Here is a 16,712-nt window from a genome sequence, read left to right on the forward strand (position 1 = left end):
GCGCCTTAAAGCTAACCAGCCGTGCGGAGTTAGCAGCAAGAATGAAATAGTGGAAGGCTCGGGGGGTTTTATGGGAAGGTTTATATCTTTTATATATATATATATATATGTATATATATGTATAATTTTTATCTGTCAATTATACATCAATAAAGTTGAAAAATTGTGCTAAGACAGTTTAATACACATATGGAAAAATAATAAAATTGGAAGTTTATATCTCAAGGAAAGGCCAGCCCGAAGCCACGATGAGCAGGTGAGACGTCACATCCCCCACCGTCTCTCGCCTCTTTTGCCATTTCTGATGTGCAGAAGGTGTGGCATGGCTCCGGTGACCGCCAGGGGACAGAGGCCTGGGGGCCTTCCAGGAGCAGGGAGAAAGGTGAGCCAGGGCTGCTGGGGAAAAGCAACACCACTTCCCACTCTAATAGGCAAGTCCACGCCCTCTAGGAACCATTCAGGTAAGTAAAGACAGCGGGCAAGTGAGATGCTTTCCACCTGTTTAATCACCCCAGGAATGCACATGAGCCATTACCAGAAACTAAACCGGCTCTTGTCAAAGTCACTTGCAGGGCGCCTGGGTGGCTCAGTACCTTTGGCTCAGGTCATGATCTCAGGGTCCCGGGATTGAGTCCCGCATCGGGCTCTCTGCTTGGCAGGGGGCCTGCTTCCTCCTCTCTCTATCTGCCTCTCTGCCTACTTGAGATCTTTCTCTGTCAAATAAATAAAATCTTAAAAAAAAAAAAAAGTCACTTGCAAAATGTTACACAGCTGGGAGGTGCCCAACAACGAGGCACCCCCTAGTGGTCTTCTCAAGCCATTTGTTTCTACCAAATTGCATGTCCCATTGGAGTGGTTCGTTTTGCCTTCCACTTCCTTCTTCCTTCCTTCCTTCCTTTCTTCTTCCTTCCTTCCTTTCTTTTTTTATTGCCTTCCACTTTTTTCATGACCATTACTTCATGAGCATCCTACCATCTCGTTAAAAAAAAAAAAGCCCTACTTTTGGGGAACCTGAGTGGTTCAGTTAGTTAAGTGTCTGCCTTCCACCCAGGTTATGATCCTGGGGTCCTGGAATCAAGCCCCAGGGGAGGGCGTCCCCTGCTCAGCGGGGTGTCGACTTCTACCTCTCCCTCTGCTCCTCCCCCTGCTTGTGCTCTCTCTTGCTATCTCTCTCTCTCTCTCTCTCTCTCTCATGGATAAATAAAATCTTAGGGGAAAAACCCTACTTTTTAAGACTCTCTTCTACGCCAATATGTGGCCATGAGGCAAATTATGAGACGGGGGCTCTATTTTTAGCCATCAGTGGTATTGCTAATATTTGGTGGTCAAAGAGCTGTGTGGTCAGGCATTTCCCTGTTTCAATCTACGAGGAGTTCCTTCGGGAGCATTCTGAGAGGCAGAATTATGGGTCAAGGCTGTGGACGTTGTGGGGACCCTCGAGATGAACGCCCATACCACCCTCTGGCCTGCATTTCCCAGGCTGCAATGAGTATGCTCCTTCTGCTTCTTTCCGGCCACACACCCATCTCCCCTCGGGCAAACACTCCACTTTCGAGGGAATCTCCTCCCTCCCACCGTGGGTCAGGCTTTGCTGGGAGCCTCCCTCACCAACTCATCCCTCTGAGTTGAGAACCCTGAGCTGAATGGCTCTGAGGTAGAGAGGCTGCTGGGCACAACTTGGCATGTGCTTTTTTGCTCTGCAGGGGCTTTTAAGCACAGACAAAACCTGAACCACACCACAGTGAGCCAAACAGGGCAAGCTGCCAAAAGGTAAGTGCCAGCTGATAGCATCAGTACCAAACTCACAAGTGAGACAGCATCATATGGACCCCACGGCCCATCTGCTGGGGGCGGGGGAGAGAGGAAGCAGCAGGTTATAGCCCCAGAATCGGGAGAGGTCTTGAAGTGTGAGGGACAATAGATGGGATGCAGTTTGGGGAGGGGGCCTCCTCCAAGTTCAGGGGTCAACGAGGCCAGCATGTCCCTCTGGGGCCCTGACTGTGGATGCACACCTCCAGAACAGCAACCGGGGAAGGTCATGTCCAGCGAATGCGTTACAGGGGAAACGGTATAGACAAGGTCTACCACGGTTCTCGAGTGCACACACCTACATGAGGGAATGCCCACCCTGGGAGGGGCTGGGGCAGTCTAGAGCAGTACCCCCCTCTCCCTCCTTCCCCTACTCCCTCCCACCCAACTTTTTTTTTTTTCCCCAAAGACTTCATTTATTTATTTGTCAGAGAGAGAGTGCACGCACACAAGCAGGGGGCAGGGCAAAGGAAGAGGGAGAAGCAGGCCCCCTGCTCAGCAGGGGCTCGACTATGTGGGGCTCAATCCCAGGACCCTGGGATCATGACCTGAGCCCAAGACAGATGCTTAACAGACTGAGCCACCCAGGCATCCCCCGCCCAACTTTTAAAGGCAAATTATCAACGCCAGCTAGTCTGGATGGTGGATGGGTGAATGTCTGGGGCTCTCCGTCCACACTGCCTGGGTTCAGATCTGGACTCCACCTCTTTCCCAGGCAGGTCCGGTAGGAACTGCTCTGTGCCTCAGAGCTTCACTAGAAAACACTGAACCCGCCTCAAGGGGTCCTTACGGAGATTAGAGAAATTTTTCTTTATTAAGCGTTTAGAATTGTTCTGGCACACAGGAAGTGCTATATGCGTACAGGCTCTTGTTTTTATTTTCCCTAGGTTTGAAATATTTTGTAATTTAGAAAATCCATACCACTGTAGCTGAGTTATTCCGAAAGAGGTGACAAAGCCTGTTCCCTGCCCCCCTGCCACCGCTGTAGCTTCCACTACATCCCCCTACCCTGACCCCATCTCTCCTTCCCTTTGGGTGATTTTGGGCAAAGCTTTTCCTGTCTCTTGAACCTGAAAACCTGCCTGATCCCCCCCCCCCCACCAACTCCCCCGCCACGTAGGCACTTCCTAGGCTGCTGGGTGCCTGGAACATGCAGAGCGAGGGACAAAGGCCTCAGACCTCAGATGCCTGGCAGATTTACAGTTCAGAGATTTACACGGGGCGGGGCAGGGCACCAATTAAAGGGGTGGTGCACATGAACCTGTCTTAAAGAGCTTACCCAGGGAACAGTGGGTGGGCGAGGGGCAGGCCCTGCAGTGAACAATGAGGATGGCTGGGGAACTGCCCACCCTGCTGTCATCCCTAAGCAGAAAGTCAGAGGGGCTGGAGGAAGCAGAAGAGGAGAGTTCAGGAAGCCAGTAAGGAAACAGCAGTGCTGGGCCCCCAGCACCTGGGAGGTGTGCTGGAGAGGGAGAGCATCCGTACCAACTTCCTGCCTGCCTTGCAGGGGCTGGAGAGCTCATTCCCTGCAGCTAGGGCTCGGGATGTCCCTGCCTGGGCTTTCCAGACCTTGCAGCCCCCATCCCCAGCCCAGCCGTGGGTAAACACGCGCCCCCAGCCCCCAGCCCGGGCCCTTCCCTGCTCTTATACCTCGGCCGTGGCTACTACATGTCTTGGATGGAGGGTCTGGCTTTTCCTCCAGCAGCATTTGGAGGCCAAGTCACCAGCTTCCTGGGTGGGAAGGGGGCAGCCATGGTGGCTTCCTGATCCTTCTCCGGGCAGCCTCCTGACTTTCAATGTCCAGACCGCAGCGGAGTCCGATCTGGGCGGGTTCTGTAGGGCTGCTGTGGGCTGGCTGCTGGAGGCCCATGGAAAGCTTGTGCCTCAACTTTCCAGTGATGTCAGGAAGGACCTGATCCCCTGTACTATGACCCTTTCTGCTTAAGCTAGCTGAGGGTGATGGGTTGGGTGTTTGTGTCCCCCGCAATTCATAGGTTGAAATCCGACCCCCCAGGGGGATGGTGTTTGGAGGTGGGGACTTGGGGAGGTAATTAGGTTTAGATGAGCCCCCGTGGGATCAGAGTCCTTATGAGAAGAGAAACACCAACGTCCCTGCTCCTCTCTTGGACACAGCAAGAAGTGGCCAAATGTAATCCAGAAAGAGAGCCCTCACCAGAAACTGAACTCACTGGCCCCCTCGTCTCGGACTTGCAGCCTCCAGAACTCTGAGAAAGAAATGTCTATTGCTTAAGGCCCCCACATCACCCCCAACCCTGTGGTATTTTGTCATAGCAGCCCAAGCTAAAACACTGAGTGATTTTTTGGGTTTTGTCATGTTCCCCGAACTTCACACCTCACGCGCGCGCAGCCCTCCACCCTCATTGCTGTTCCCTGCGCTCACCCTGTCTTTGCACCTGCCCTTCCCTCTGCCTGGGCTGCCCTTCCACCCATCTGCCCCCCCCCCAAGACTCCTACTCAGCCTCTAAGGCAAAGCTGACGTGCCCCTCCCCCTTCTGGTGTCCTTCCATGCCTTTTCCTGGTGCCCATAATGCATAGAATTAACAGCCCCTGCCCTTGGACCCTCATTTGTTAGTGCCAACGGTCTGCAGATACTGATAGGGCACCTGTCTGGTCACCACTGGAGTTCCACGGTGAGAAGGGCAACATAGACCAGCAATGCGCACAGGCTCCCAGCCCGGTCCCGGTCTTGATGAGCTGGGTGACCCAGGGCCACTGCTGAATTTCTCTGGGTCCTGTCTGAACAGCGAGACTGGCAGGACTGTTAACACCTGTAAATGGCCTGGCAAATTCTCCAGCACAGGTAGGGCTATGCAGGCGATGGTAACAACCAACAAGCAGACAGACATGGGAAAAACTCTGCCTCAGCCCCGAGAGCTGTGAAGGGAAGTCTGTCTAGGGGTAATCAGGGAGGACTTCCCCAAGGAGGTGACACTTGAGCGGAGGCCGCTTGGACACGTTGGAGCATCTGCCACTGTGGATACAATACAGAGCTTCTTGGGCCGTGATTCTACTGCGGGCAGGCCAGGAACCCCACCCAGCACAAGAAGGTGGGCTGTGCCAGGTGTGGCCACGCTGCTCAGCGGGAGGGTTAGGAGAGTCCCTCCACAGCCCTGCCCACGTCCCTCTCCCTCAAGGCCCAGACCTGGCGCAGTGCTGGTGGGCACGGGGCAGGTGCAGGAGGCCCGCAGGCTGTCAGGTTGCTCCTAAGAGCAGAGGCCCCATCGCTGCATCACCACCAAAGACAGAGAAAGACAAATGAGACGCGAGACAATGTTGTCACATGAATCAGTGTCTGAATCTGCCAAATTTTCATCTTGCTGTGATTAAAAACCAGCTCAAGCGTCATAAACTTGCTTCTGGCTTCGGGTGGCAGTTGCTGAACATCAGTCACTGGGTCGCAGGCAGCTGGGCCCCAAACTGCTCTCGGTGGGGGGGATGCCCACATCTCGGGCTCCTGCTGTTCTCCCGGAGCTGTGGGGGCATGCTCCAAGGTCAGCCTCCACAAGGAGGGTCCCGCTGCCAGCCCCTCTCACAGTGAGAAAACAGGCTCAGAGAGGGCAAGTAACCAGTTTCGGTCACATGGCTTGGAGGGAGCAGTGGAGCTGGACTTGAACCCTGGTCTGCTGCCCCTCTGCCCAGGTTTGGGGTAAGACATGGAGGCAGGTGCTAGCAGTGACAGGGGAAACACTGAGGCTGGTGGCTGGGGTGGGTGGGTACAAATCATTTGAGCCCGTTCAACATTTTGAAGAGGCAGCAGTTAAATGCACGGACCCCAGAGCCCTCACTGCCTTGTGACCTTGACCAGCTCTGGGACCTCCCTGGGCTTCTGTTTGTGCGTCTGTAAAATGAAGGTCCCGCTTACCTGCCTCAGAGGGTATGGGGAGGATGAGGGAAGTAAAAGCATGCACAGCCCCCAGAGGAGAGGGTGACATAGAATCAGGACCCTGTGAACGTTGCCTATCCGGGGCTGCTTACTGAGCTGGGCGCTGTCCTCACCTGGGGGGTGGGAGGATGGGGACAGGGAGGGAGCTAGACCTCTGCCCTCTGGAGCTCAGGGTCTCCTGCAGGAATGTGAGGGGTGGGTGCCGCAGGCAAGGGAGTCCTTTGGGAGCCTGCCACACTGCTGATGTGATAAGGGCTGGTTGCATCGAAGCAAAGAGGTGGACGTCCCTCCGTGGGGGACCAGCAAAGATATGCTGGCATCCACAGCCTACAGGCTGGCAAAAGAGGGACATGGGTGTGTATTCCCGAAGAGGGACAGAGTGGCCGCAGGTGATGTACATAGCTGGGGAGCCCAGGCAAAGTTCTAGAGGGGGATTTATTATGTTGTTCCAGTTTTTCCATGGGTTTGACGTTTCGAAAATAAAACATTTAAGAATGTGTGACCTGGAAGAGATGGTAGAGCACCAGAGAGGAGGGCCAAGTACTTGGGGGGGATTCGCAGAGGAGGGGTGGGAGCGGCAGGGTGGGGTGGCGGGGTGGGGGCTCCCCAGAGCCCCAGCAGCTGGAGAGGCTGGGAGGGCTGCATGAGAAGGGGGAGGAGCAGGAGGGGACTGGCTGGGGTCCACGGGAGAGGCTGGGCAGGTGGGCTGCAGACACTGGCAAGCTCAGGGGAAGCCTTGCAGGTAGGACCAAGGGGTTTGGGTTTCCTTCTGTTGTTCCTTAGGAGCCAGGGGTGACTTCTGAGTTGAGTGGGCAACAGAATACTTAGAGCATCTGGTAGCTCCCTACATGGGTCTGGCCTGACTTAGCCTGTTCCCCTCCTCTACCCCCTCGTGCACCCCCTTTCCTGTTCTGCTGGCTCAGTCCTCTTCCTTCTCACTCTGGGATACTCCACCTGGCCTGATGCTCAGCTGGGCCCTATTTCAGGATGAGAGTCACAGTGTCTGCTAAAGGTCTGGGTCTTCTGGTGGGGTGTCCCCATCCCCTCTGTGACCCTAGATAAATCTTCCCCTCTCTCTGTAAAGCAGGGACAATAATGCATTGTCTCACTAGCTGATGCACATGCTGGTGGCTGGACCGGAGGCTGTCAGAACATTTTGGCCCTCATGACTGCTTCTGTGGCCCCAACAAATGCCCAGGGCCAGGTGCCAGGAGTGGGCACTGACTGTGGGCCATGTTCTGCTCTAGGTCCTTTGCATCAGTGCTAGTCATGGTACTAGTCACTGAGGGCTATTAACCAGTATAGCACCTGTTGGTATAGTATCTGTCACCTTGAGTCCCCTCCCACTATCCGGCTGCCTGCATAGAACTGCTCCCCACTTTCCCACAATTCAGCTACTAAAAGGTTAACATCTGGTGCAGCAGGGAGCTTCAGGAGGCTGTGAAATAGCTCAACCATGCCTCTCAGTTTTTCCTCTAGCCAAATCCATAGGAAGGAGGGGTCCTCAGGAATGAAGGAAGGAATGAGGGGCCCCTAGGGAATGAATGAAGGGCTCTGGGGAATGAATGAAGGGTCCCTAGGGAATGAATGAGGGACCCATAGGGAATGAATGAGAGGCTCTAGGGAATTAATGAGGGGCTCTAGGGAATGAATGAAGGGCTCCTAAGGAATGAATGAGGGGCTCTAGGGAATGAATGAGGAGCTCCAGGGAATGGATGAGGGGTCCTGTTGTACTTTAACCTCTTTGCTACTATGTCTCTGCAGGTGAACCAAGGCAGAGCCAATTGAAAACCCTCCCAAGTCAACAGAGGGCAATGAACCCATGACACTGGTGGGGCACCTAATACACTGTAGACCTTGTACTGCCTCCTGTGGGGGGGGAGGGGCGGGGAATGCAGGAAGCCATCCAAGGAGCTCACATCCCAGGAAGGGTGGAAGGGGCCCTGCAGGCAGACAGGACTGGACCATTTTGGCTTTGAGAGCCTAAGTTTGTCTGTCACAACTACTCTGACTCTGCCAGTTTTCTCTCCAAAGCTGTGGTAGATAGTACATAAGTGAATGGTTTGGCCATGTTCCAATAAAACTTTACAAACACCGAAGAGAACAGAGACCCCAGGAATAAACCCTCGCATACATGGTCAAATGGTCTTTGACAAGGGGACCAGGACCACTCCACGGTGAAAGTCTTCAGGGAATGGTGCCGTGAAAACTGGATTCCATGTACAGAAGGATAAAGTCAGACCCGTACCTTACACCGTATACCAAAATCAATTCATATGAGTCAAAGACCTACACATAAGAGCTAAAACTATAAAAAATCTTAGGGGCAAACTTCATGACACTGGATTTGGCGATGATTTTTTTTTGGATGTGATACTAAAGGAGTCATAGACAAAATGTATGCAGGCACCAAAGGAAAAAAAGTAGTTATACTGGAATTCACCAAAATTAAAAACTTCTGTACACGAGAGGACACATCAACAGAGTGAAAAGAAAATCCACAGGATAACAAAGATATTTGCAAATCATGTATTTGATAAGAGACTGATGTCCAGAATATGTAAAGAGCTGCTAAAAATCAACAACAATGAACAACAATCCCAATTAAAAAATGGGTGAAGGGCTCAAGAGATATACAAATGACCAATATGCACATGAAAGGATGCTGAGCTTAGGGAAATGCAAATCAAAACCACAGTGAGATACCACTTTACACCATCTGGATGGCTGTTACCCAAACAAGCATCGGTAAGATGTGGGGGAAATGGGCCCCTTGTGCATGGCTGGTGGCAATGTAGCATGGTACAGCAGCTGTGGGAAACTGTAGGGTGGTTCCTCAAAAAAAAAATATATTATTACCATAAAATGCAGCAATTCCACTTCTGGGTAGATAGCCAAAGGAACTGGAAGTGGGGTCTCAAAGAGACATCTGTACACCATGTTCTCAGCAGCATTACTCAACAATAGTCGAAAGGCAGAAGCTAATCAAGTGTCCAACAGTGGATGAATGGATGAAACAAAATGTGGTCTGTCCACACGATACAATATTACTCCTCCCTAAAAAGAAGGAAACCAACACACGCTACAACATGGATGAACTTGAGGACCTCCTACAAATGAAATACACCAGTCACAAAAGGACTAACACTGTATGACTTCACTTATAAGAGGTCCCTAGGGTCATCAAACTCACAGAGACAGAAGCAGAATGGTGGCTGCCAGGGGTGGGGTGTGGGGGGAACAGGGAATGGGGAGTTCGCATTTAATAGAGACAGAGTTTCCATTTGGGAAGATGGGAAAGTTCTGGAGACAGGTGGTGCAGATGGTTGCACCACACTGTGAACGTACTTAACCCCCTGAACTTCACACTTGAGAATGGTTAAAATGGTAAATTTTATGTTACACAGATTTTACCACCATAGACAAAGTAAAAAAAAAAAGGGGGAGGGTATGCCCATGGGAACACAACTCCATCCTTAAAAGGGACCCAGGGAACTGGACCTCTTATGAGGAGCACGTGGGACAGTGGCTCCTGGTGGGCACTGAACGAGGGAGGCTGTGGATATACTGGTCATGTTGGGTGGCGATGAGGCCAATGGGGGAGTGCTGGCATTCGTGTGGACTAGGAACCTTGATTTCACTCCATGGTGAGGGCTCTGGTTTTCCCAGGACAGCAAGGCATCTCTGTTGGCCTCTCTGTCAGCACAGAGGGCTGTCACACCCTGCCTTATGAGCTGAGTATCAGCTCCTAGTTTCTCTGCCGCCCCACTGGGGAAATGGCCCAGGATTGGGGTGGGGGCAAAGGACAGACTCCCCACCCCGAGCTGCTCTCTACTCCCCCTGGAAGGCTTTGAGGACTCCTCAGGCCACAATGGCATGCTCCTTGGAAGGCATTCCTTTGGCATGGGGATAGTGTGAGGACGTAATGCACACAGGCCTGCTGCCAGCCACTCCAGCTCGGAAAGAAGGGAGCACACCGGACCGGCCAGGCGGTCTGCAGCAGCGGTGACCTTCAGGTCCCAAAAGACTGGGTGAGGACTTTCTGTCCCTCTCCCCTCCACCCCCGTCCTTCCATTCTGTGTGGTGGCAACTGTCGCTTTGCCTGTTTATAGATGGGCAAACTGAGGCTTGGTGGGAGGGGACGTTCTCCAGCTCCAGTCCCTCTGACTCCAGCTTGTGTTACTCATGCCTGGCCTCTCCTATGAGGACAAGATACAGGGCAGATGGAGCAGGGGAGCGAGGGAGGGTCCCAACTCCAGATCCCAGCTTTGTGGCTTCTATGCTGTGTGTCCTTGGCCAGGCATATAACCTCTCTGGGCTCCCTGTACTTCTCCCCAAGGCTGCATATGGCACACATTCAATTAACATTAATTCTTCCTCTTCCCTTCCCGAAGGAGGAGCTGCTCACAGTCTAGAGGGAGGAGGCAAACATTTAATTAAGAAAAACTCAGGACACAATCTGAGATGGGGCTGCAGAGAGCAATGAGCAGAGAGATCTCAGAGCATCAGGGAGACAGCGAGGCTGGCGCCAGCAAAGCAGTCTCACGGGCAATTAAGCAAGATGCAGGAGACCCGTGGGGCTCTTGCCTGCACCCAGCTGCCCCCGGGGCCCAGCCCACGCTTCCTTCAAAGTGGTGGCACCCAGCAGGGTCCAGAGGATGAAATTGGCTGTCTCCACGGGGCCTCCTGGCAGACCTCAGCCATGAGTTAAGTCCTAGCTTTCCTCTCTCTGAGGTCTTAACCCACCGTGTTAGGGATTAACTACGGCTCCAGGGAACCCCAGACTAGATGAGGCTTCCTCAGACTGAAACAGAAGAGGGCTCTGTGCAAACCTCACCTTGCTCCTGCTTAGCCCCAGCGCCCTGCCACCCCAGGACCGCGAGCTTCCTGTGGTCCTACGTCCCAGATGAGAACAGCAGTGTCACCATCATTGTCACCCATCAACATCACAGCAGCACCTGCCCCTTTATCTGTGCCCAGCCTGGATGCTGTGCCTCAGGGGTCAGCGGGCCATGGCTCTCCAGGCCACACCTGGCCTCCCCCACACGGCACCCTGCTGTTTTGGGGACAAAGGTCTCATGGGAACACAGCCACACCCGCCGCTGACCTATCATCGCTGGCTGGGGCATCTGCAGAACTGAGCGGTGATGACAGACTATATGGCCACCAAGCCTGAACTAGTTACTACCTGGTCATTTACAGACAGTGTTCGTTGATGCCATCCTCTGCCTGTCTCATTTTCTCCTCACAGCCTCCTGGGAAGCCGATATTAGTATCCTCATTTTACAGGAGGACCACAAGGCTGGGAGATGTCAAGGCCAGCCCCACGGAGACAGGGCTTCATCCTATGCCGAGCACACCCAGCAGGGCGGGGCACAGAACACCTGCCTGGTGATTCTAGGCTGAATGGAGGGACAGACATGTGGATGGAAGACATCACTTGAATGAATGACCCTACTCGGCATGGAGTTTGAGGTCACAGGGACCCTCCTGGCACCTGAGGGGACAAGGGGCTCCTGCCCCAGGGACCAAGGCTCTGAGTAGAGTTGTGCACCCATAAATTGATGTGCTCTGAGACGCCACCTGCCAAGGTCCAGGATGGCCAGGCCACAGGAGGGTTAACGCCAATCCAAGGCCAAGGCCACAACCAGGGGTGGGCAGGGAGGTGCAAACCAGCTGGTATTGTCTCTGGAGGATGGCAGGCTTGGGGCCTGGTTTGGGGGCAGCGCCAACCACAGAGAGCAAAAGTGAGAGAATGGGGCTAGGAGTGGCCGGTCCACGGGAAACGAGGGCTCCACTCCGTGACTGCTGAATCAGGGGAGCATTACTGGGGCTGGGCATGAGTCAGGCCACAGAACTCCTGGCTCACAGAGGGGACAGACCAGGGGCAGCCTGGTGAGCTGGGCATGTGCAGACCTCCAGAACTACCCCCCTTCCTCCAGGCTCAGGGCACTGTGGAGGCTGCAGGCTGAAAGGGGCTCTCAGTCCAAAGGGCTACGTCTCTCAGGGCTGGGTGGGAATAATCTGGGTCACCCAGGGCCAGACAAGCGCTTCTCATTCATGCCCTGGAGCAGGTCAGCCTGCAGGATGCTCGCCTTCCAGTGAGGGAGAGGACAAGGATCCAAACCTGGCATATAGGGACATGCACTGTGGGTAGCAACACCAATCTTAGGGGAACGGGTCCATATTGCAAATACAAACAGGCCACTCAGGGAAGACCCCCAGGAGATGAAACCATGTCAAGACTGGAAGGTTAGGAGCAACATGGGCGTCTGGAGGAAGAATGAACCAGGCAGAAGGCGCTGCCAGTGCAAAGGCCCTGGGGCAGAAGTATGCCTGGAACCCAGTGAATGACAGGGATCCTGGGAAGAGCTGAAGGCAGAGAGATGACGGGGCAGATGATCAGGACCATGCAGGGTATGGGGAGAACATGGTCTCTGAGAGAAACAATGAAAGAATACACAGAGAGAGAGTGTGAGGGGAAACAGGAGCTGAGCAGAGCTACACACTCAGGAGACCCAGAGTGGTGGGGCAGCATGTGGACTGCACACCACTCACCATATCCTGCAGGTGCTGCCAGAGCCCTCCCAGCCAGGCCTCAAGCACAGGCTCCCTGGAAAAGCATTCCTGCCAGCTCCCTGCTAGTGGCTCCCCTTTGCTGCCAGAGACCCTGAGGCTCAGAGAGCGGTGGACCTTGCCAAGGTCACATGGCCCATTACTGGGCAGGTCAGGATGTGGGTCTACACCCTTATCCTCCCAATGGGCTGGCAGCATCTCCACTCCTTGGATGCACCAGGAGCTCCTTCTGAGTCCATCTAGTGAAGGAGGAGAGCTTGGTGAACCTGTGGGGATGCAGCCTGGGGAACCTGTCCCGCTGGGTAGAGCGTCTTCATGCACGCTCCCTGGGCGAGGTTTGCTGAGCGCCCTGCAGGCCCCATGGGCAGGGCTGGGATTTACTGCTCTCTTTTCATAAAGACCATTCAAGGCCCTGAAAATTAATTTCCCCTAGGAAGACAATTACATGTCAAATAATATACCCGCTAAGCAAATGATTAAGTAGAACCCAGCCAGGAAGGCTTTGCGCAGGCTAATTCTGAGCTACGTGAGCTCAGTACCGAAGGCCTTGTAAGGTTATTACCAGGTGATAATGAACGCAGGCATGCAGGGGAGGGGAGGGAGTCCATTTCTAATGTTTATATCCCACTGCAATTTATTTTGTACCTACAAACAGTGTCTGTCGGGAAAGCCAGTCTCCTCTGTCCTCTAGTAAAAGCATCACCAAAGGCCACGCAGGAGGAAGCAGACAGCCGCAAGCTGAGAGGCTGCAAAGGGACATGGCCTGCGGCCACTGTCGGCCCCACACATCCGGCTGGCCTGAGTCGGTGGCTAGCATACACCTGGGAGGGCTCACATCAAAACGTGGCCGGTGACTCCCGAAATGGCCAGACCAGAGTCTCTACCAGCAATGACGGCCAGGAACAGAGAAGCCATCTTAATCCTTAGATGGGTCCAAGTCCCATCCAACCAGCCTTTCTCCATTACGTGGTGGTGTGACCTCCAGGAGCCCTGACCCAGGCTCCAGGTGTGGAGACCGAGGACCAGAGAGGGAAGCAAGCTGCTAGGACCACACTGTGAGGCGGGACAGGGAACCCAGGCCCAGCTCTGTGTCCCCCAGCCCGTAGCCTTGCTCTGCCCCAGGTTCCGTGGTCGGGCTGTAGCTTGGCCTGGGGTCAGGCTCATGAATCTGGGTTATCACGGGATTTGGCGTATGTAGAACAAAGACTGGCCAGCTACGGGTCTTGAGCCAAAACTGGCCCGCTGCCTGCTTTTGTAAGTCAAGGTTTACTGGAACACAGCCATACCCTACTTCTGTCTATATTGGGGTACGGCGGCTTTTAGACAACAGCAGCCTAAGGGATGCTGCTGTCCCCCTTCAGCTGACCCAGCCACTGTCAGAACTCATAGGCTTATTGTGCATTTGTGCCCTAGTCTGGCAAGCCCTTCGTTGCCCTGAGGAAGCTCACAGCAGGGTGCATGGCCCCTTTGCAAGGCTGTGAGGGTGAGCAGTCTCTGGGGGTGGGGAGAGGGTGGTGAGGGCAGAGCATCAGGACCCCATTCGTGGACCAGGTCAACTTGGTTACTTTAGCAAGCTGTGATTACTGGAAGGGGAGGGGGAGCTTCTCGGGGGTCATGACGGTCCCTGTGGAGCTCACCAAACCATGTCCCTAAAGCAAGGAATTCTGGGATTCCAGAATGTTAACCACTGGAAGTCATGCACTTCTCCTGAGCCTCAGTTTCTCTGCCTATGGGGGGGGGGTTCATACCCAAAGATTTCTGAAGGCCTGCTCTGCCAGAACAGTCTGTGGATCTCAATAAGGAGAGAGATGCTGTCCTAATCTAGGTCTCGTGTGTCCTTGTCAGTGAGGTCCTGTTGAAAGTACCCAGCTGCCTGGAGAGGGGTTCTGCTACTCGTCTCCCTCGGACAAGTCTGGTCATTTTCACACAAAATCATGAGGGGAAAAGGAGACTTCCTCACTGCACAAGTCCTTGAGGTTTTTAAAAGATGAAATTTAGTATTGTTAATATTAAAGGAAAACGTCTGTTTGAAGTCAGAAGCCTGTGTGTGTGTGTGTTGTGTGTGTGTGTGTTTAAACAGCTTCATCAATATAATAAAGGACATATTTAAAGTTCCTGTTGATGTTTAATTTCATTGTATCAGAACATATAACTTGAAACTTGAATCCTCTCAAAGTTATTGAGATTAATTCTATCATATAGGATTTTGTCTGTCTTGGTAATCACTCCAAGTGCACTTGGAAAGAATGTGTATCTGCTGTTGTTGGGTCGCTAGCCAAACATATCGAGTTGGTTGGTGATACTGCCACTCAAGTCTTTTATATCTTTAGTGACTTCTGTTTATTTGTTCCATCAAATGTCAAAGGAACGATGCTGAAATCTCTAACCATAATTGTAGATTTGTCTATTTCTACTTATTTCTGATCAGTTTTTCCTCCATGTGTTTTGATCATCTGTTGTGATGATTCAGGATTGCCATTTTTACCTTTATGAATTGATCCTTGAATGATGAGGGAATGACCTTCTTTGTCCTTAGTCAGTTTCTTTGCTCTGAAATCTACTTGGATATTAATCAAACCATTCCAATTTTCTTGCGGCTGGTGTGTCACATGTTTTCCATCCTTTCACTTTTAACATATTTGTATCTTTATATTTAAGTCATTTCTTTTTTTTTTTTTTAAAGATTTTTATTTATTCATATGACAGAGAGAGAGAGAGAGATCACAAGCAGACAGAGAAAGAGGGGAAGCATGCCCCCTGCCGAGCAGAGAGCCCGATGCGGGATCTGGTCCCAGGACCCCGAGATCACAACCCGAGCTGAAGGCCAAGACCTAATCCACTGAGCCACCCAGGCGCCCCTAAGTCATTTCTTATAGACAGTACCTAGTTCTCGCTTCTTAAAAACATCTAATCTGACAATCACTGCCTTTTAGTTAGGGTACTTAGACCATTTATGTTTAATATGAATGTTGAAATGGTTAGGTTTAAATCTGTTTGTTTTCTTTCCATCCCGTTAGTTCATTGTTCTATTTTTCTTCTTTTCCAAAACTTTTTTTTGGGGGGATTATTTGAATATTTTTTTTGTGACTGCATTAGAGCCTTAATCTCTACAAGTTTTAAAAAAAATCTTGTGCATTTATACACAAACTGTTGAACATATGGGATGCAGTTATAATAACTTTTAATGGCCTTTTCTGCTCATTCTAGCATCAGTATCTATTTTGGGCCAGTTTTGATTGACTAATTTTTCTTCTCATGTGGGTCAGATTTTCTTGCCTCTTTTCATGCCAGAAAATTTTTCACTGGATGCCAGACATTGTGAATTTTACCTTGCTGGTTATTTTTGTATTCCTCTAAATCATCTTGAGTTTTGTTCTGGGTCATGGTTAAGTTACGTGGAAACAGTTTGATCCTTTGGTGTCTTGTTTTTAAGGTTGTTAGGTGGGACCCAGCAGTGCTCAGGTTCCCACTACTGGGGCAAGTCTGTTCAGAATCCTCTGGCCGATGTCCCAGGTATCATGAGGTTTTCCAGTCTGGCTAGTGAGAACAGGACCTATTCCTTGTCCATAGATGGGTGCCAGGCACTGTGCTGCCTCTGGTTTCTTTTGGGTGACCAATTCTCTGGGCTCTGGTAGTTTTCTCTTGCACATGTCCTAGTCAATACTCCACTGAATGCCCAAGGGGGACCCTCTGCAGATGTTCCAAGTTCCCCTTCAGGCAGTGCAGTCCTCTCCAGTACCTGTTTTGGTGTGCTCTAGCTGCCGTGGTCCTTCCCAGACCTCAGCTCCATCTCTTTAACGCAGGGAGTTGTCTGGGCTCTGCCCTCCCCTCCCCAGCTACACACAGGCCACCTGCCAAGCTGGGCCAGGACCTTCTCCCAAGGCAGATCCTCAAAGCACTTTGGAGATCACTTGGTTTTTCTCCCTCCTTTCAGGGATCACTGTCCTTTGTTGCCTGATGTTTGGTGTTTTCCAACTTATTCCATGTATTTTGCCCATTTTGGGGGGTGTTTCAGCTGTCCCGTTCTGTTTGAAGCCTGGTTTTGAACATCAGATTGGTCTTATTTCTCCAGCAGATTTCAGGGAAACCTGGAGGATCCTAGAATTTGATCCCATGTTACAACCAGAGACTCCCTCTACACCCAAATCGCCTCTGTACGACCCCAGAATGTGTGAGCCACCTCCCTGCGTTTTGAATACAAAAATGGGAGGAGGCTGGAGCTCTATTTAGAGATAAGAAAATGAGACATGTTTCTCTTGCATAATTTGATATTAAACTTTTATGTCAACATTGGCATGGCCAGTGAGCTTGCACTGCAGAGATAACACTCTGCATGTCTAACCAGCTGGCCCCATTAGCACCTGTTCAGACTAGAGGGCTGTGGCCATGGAGGAAAGGCCATCCTAGCTGTCCAGGCACCCTG

This window comes from Martes martes, assembly GCF_963455335.1.
Source record: "Martes martes genome assembly, chromosome: 1".
NCBI lineage: Eukaryota > Metazoa > Chordata > Mammalia > Carnivora > Mustelidae > Martes > Martes martes.